At 49.4% G+C, this 4,476-nt stretch overlaps 1 long non-coding RNA gene across 1 annotated transcript; it reads right to left on the reverse strand.

Moving 5' to 3' along the window:
- Positions 1–1,114: 1,114 nt before the first annotated feature.
- Positions 1,115–4,476, reverse strand: LOC129523973 (uncharacterized). Its single transcript, XR_008667608.2, has 3 exons — positions 4,089–4,476; positions 2,186–2,423; positions 1,115–1,979 (listed from the first exon to the last, which is right to left on the reverse strand). It is a non-coding gene; the product is annotated as an uncharacterized lncRNA (long non-coding RNA).

Genomic DNA, 4,476 nt, shown 5'->3' on the forward strand with positions numbered 1-4,476 from the left:
TTCTTTGCTTGAGAACTGAAGGAAGCAGAGTGAATCAGGAGGGCCCCAAGATAAGGTCAGGCCAATGGTGGTGGAGGTGTGTGTGTGTGTGTGTGTGTGTAGGGTGGGGGTATTAGGGCTGATAACTTAGGGCTTTGTAAAAACTTGGGTTTTACTCTGAGGCGGGAAGACTAGGGAGGGTTCTGAGCAGAGGAGTGATGAGTTCTGAGTGATGTTTTAAAAGGCTCACTGTGTTAAGAATATAACAAAGGGCAGAAACAGGAAGACCTATGACAATAATCCAGGCAAGAGAAAATGGTGGCTGGGTCTGGGCTGGGAGCAATGGAAGTAGTAAGAAGAGACTAGAATCTGCTACCTTTTCAAGAGTAGTACAAACAAAATTTGCTCATGGTGGACCCACAGATGATGCTATTTAAGACAGAGTAATCCAGATGCTGGGTGTTATTGTCTACTTGGGCTATGCCTTCAGATTGCACAGTGTGGGATTAGGGTCTTTTTTCCTTGTAGCAAATGGATGTTCCCAATGTCAATCATTGTGGAAAGATGTTAACCCTGAGGTAGGAGAGGCATGCTTGGATAGGGGCCAGGGTGTCAGTGGGGACTGGGGCAGAGATGCTGGGGACCTTCCTGGTGATGGTAGTGTTGGTGTTGTTGGTGATGGTGGGGGTGGAGGCTGAATGAATTAGCCCTGATCTAGAGGCAGACCAGGACCCAGAAAAGGCTTGGCTGGTGAGGGATTAGGGTTGGGCTGGGTCCTGTTGGTTTTCAGTGAAGCTACTTCTAATTGTGGTCATACTTCACATGCTTTTTGTGCATTTGTTCCTTTTCAATGCAGACAGCAATGCCCTTGACAGTGGGTACATTGGTCCCAGTGAGACAGGGCAACTGTGGTGGCTCCTGGAATGGGCATCTGGACCTAGGCATGGCTCTGAGTCTTGGGTGGTCCAGGACACCACCATAGTGAGCAGGAGCAGGGAAGGAGGAACCATGGATACCAGGTGGCACAGAAGTCTAGTTCAAGAAGTAAGTTTATGTAACCTCCTGTTCCCCCCCACCCACCCCCACATATACCAGGGTTTGCCAGGATTCCCTGGAATATGTTGAGAGGGGCTGGAGTTCCCTAATAGTGGGAGGAGGCAGAGGCAGAGAAAGGCTGTCCTGGGTGACTCACTGTCATGCTATTTTTGACTCCAGGCTCCTGTTGCCTGGGAAATGTGCCTTCTTATAGTCGGCTGACTCCCAATCTCTCTCTCCAGACTGGCTTTCTTTCCTGATATCCATACTTCTTGGGTGTCTTGCCTTAGATATCCCAGACCTCAAACCCAAAGTGAGCTTCTCTCTTCTGCAAACTTCTCTCTCTCTTGTTCTCAGCCTCTAGAATGACACCACCAGCCAGCCAGCTGCCCAGGCTGGAACCCTGGGTCAAGCTTGAATCCGTCTTTCCTTTTGTCTGTCATATGTAGTTAATCATAAGGCCCTATGTGTCACCTCCTAAACATCTCTTGAGTCCCTCTCTTTTTTTCCATCCTTGCTGCCCTAGCCAGAGTTTTGGGGTGAATCCTTACAGGGGAAACTCCTTACAGGCACTTTTGCCTCATTGTGCCCTCCTCTCTGCTCCTAACCCTCCATGGTTCAGAGTGACCTTCCCGGTGTCACCTCCTGCTCAACGTTCTTCAGTAGCTCCCATCACCTTTGGGAGATGACATACAGCAGATAAGGCCATGTTGGTATGGTCCAGGCTACCCGCCAGCCTCTGGCCACTCCCTGCAGCACTTCATGAGCAGTGATTCTGGACAGCTAATAATTCCTGAACCCTGCTGGGTTTGGGTTGGGGTGGCGGACACTGATTCCCAGCATCTGTCTTTCTATAGACTGGAGGGAATTTCAGATTACCAGAGGGAACTGTAAAGAAGAGATACTTAGAGCTTCTCACAGACCCCCTCTCAGTTCTCCTGGGGCTGGGGTGGGCTCTTTGTGACCTGGGAAAAGAAACAGAACACACTCAGCTGGGCATCGACCCTTTCTTATCTTGAAGCAAAATGCATTCAGGTCTGTTTTCCAACGTTCATGGATTGGGGTGGGCTCTGCTTCGGGTGGGAATGGCCCTAGTTTTGGGTAGAAGGAGTTCAATATATGGGTCACTCATTAGGAAACCCACTCCCTCCACAGTGCTATTTATTATTACCTTAAAGTCCTAGGAAAACCAGGCTCTCTCACACCTCTGTGTTGTAGCCTCTGCTCTTCCCTGGAAATGTCCTGTCCTGCTTGCCCACATGGCAGATTTCTCTCTTGTGTTGTCTTGCTCAGGCTCTGCATCTGCTGTGGTGGCCGCTTCCCCCACCTGCCCTTTCCTGCATGCAGACTCCAGTGCTCCTTCCTGAGGCTTCCAGCACACTCTGTTCATCTTCCATTGCTAGAAGAACCTAAATAAATAGCAATGTCCTTATGTCTTATGCAGGGGTGTTTTTTGCTGGCGGGGTGGGGGGTGTGGTGGTGGGGGGTAATCTTTTCATCCTTATGGTCCTTGTGCCTTGCAAATGGTCCAGCACACACTCTTTTGGTAACTGTTTGCTGAATAATTCAGTTCAACCTAGTCTATTCAGCATAGATTCTATCGTAGGTACTGTACTTTGCATTGGGAAACACAAATGAATAAGATATGATGGGGACCCCGGAAGGTGGTGCAGCTTAGTGGTAAAGACGCACTTGCATAATATAAGTCCTATACTAAATCTATGAACAATGTTGCACTTGTGTGGTTAAGAAGTATTGGATTTGGAATTAGGACTCCAGGTTTAAATTCTAGCTTCAAAACCCACTAGCCTAAATTTTCATAGCTGTGAAATGGGAATAGTAGTACCTATCTCATAGCTCAAGGATTAAATGAGATAAAGTATGTAATCACAACCTGTATGGTTACTGGGCAATAATATACGCCTAAGTAATGTGTGCAGAAATGAATGTGCCTCATTTGATGGGAGCACAGAGCCTAGAGCCTTTGGATTTGCCTGGGGCAGTTGAGCAGACTTCACGGAGGAGACATTAGCACTGGATTCAGAGAAAGCAGCTGGAAATGACATTTCTGGAGAGAGGTCTTGGAGATAAACTTCCTGGGGCTTGGCCTGGGGGCTGTAGCTAGGTGAAGCTGCAGGCCAGGCAGCTTCCAGAGGAGAGGCCACAGCAATGGGATCTGTGGCAAGGTCCCCTGCCCTAGAAGCCGCTGAGTCACACCGAGCCCCAGAGGACTCTGTTTTGTTCCAAGTGAGCTTTCGGCTGAAGGACAAGCCTGGACAGGGCCTCTGTTGCTGGGACTTTGTGCCCAGCTCTGTTTCATGGGAGCAGCTTGGAGCCCTGCCTGGCCCCTTCTGTCCCTCCCACCCCTGCAGGGAGGCCCCAAGGAGCCTCAGCCCAGATTCCTAAAGTGAGTTCCAGCTCTGGTTTAGAGAGGGGTATGTTTTGCTTGGAGCTTTATTTTAAGGCTTGTAGCACCCAGAGCAAAAAAGCCGTAATTCTTGCATCATAGTGGTAGGTGTAGAGGTCAAGCAGCCCCCAGGATGAAATCCCAGCTCCTTCAGTTTTTGACCTGGCGTAAGTTATTTAACCTCTTCAAGCCTTTTTCCTTCATCTGTCAAATGGGAGTAATAAGGCCCACTTCCCAGGCATGTTACCAGAATTAAATAAGAAAACATGCATTTTCTTACTTAATACAGTGAAGAGCTTTGCGCCTGGCATTTATTATTCACAGTTGCTGTGTGGGAAGGTTCAAAGAAAGGACCTAGAGACTCTCTCCCCTGATCTAATGATCATGGAGTCCTGCAGACTCACTGTTTCTCAAACTTTATAACCAAATCACCTAGGGATCTGGAGGATGCACAACCTGATCCAGGAGGCCTGGGTGGGACCTGAGGGTCTGCATGATTGATGAGCTTCCAGGTGATGCCCTGGCTGCTCTGCAGGACCACATGGTGAGCACAGGGCTCCAGACACTTTCCTCCCCCAGCCCCACTCCACCCCAGGGCTCCTCTCCCCTCCGTCAGGGCCCAGGTAATGCTCTTCTCATGGGTTTGGCTTTGTCCAGCCTTCCTCACCTCCATGCCTGCAGCTCACTGTTGCATCATGATTCTTCTTGAAGTGTAGGAGAAACTGCTGATATACAGCCACATATGATCAGAGGAACTGCTGCTTCTGCTGGGGGTGAGGGCAGGGGACGACATGATTCTCTCAGGAGGAGATGGCCTTTTATCTAGCAAAACACCTTGGAGACTGCTTGGTGTGAGGGAGATGAGGCACCCAGGGCTTGCTTTTAAGGAGAACTTAAGTGATCCCAGGCTTAGCAGGATAGCTATTTCAGACATGATCTCCACGTATGGATGGTGGCTGTTAGGCTATTTGCTGTGACTCAGTTTCTCTGTTGAAAAAGGGCTTAGCGGGGGCCAGGACTGTTGAAATAAGGCTTAGTGGGGGCTGGGCGTGGTG

Source organism: Gorilla gorilla, chromosome 7, assembly GCF_029281585.2.
Source record: "Gorilla gorilla gorilla isolate KB3781 chromosome 7, NHGRI_mGorGor1-v2.1_pri, whole genome shotgun sequence".
NCBI classification, from domain to species: Eukaryota; Metazoa; Chordata; class Mammalia; order Primates; family Hominidae; genus Gorilla; species Gorilla gorilla.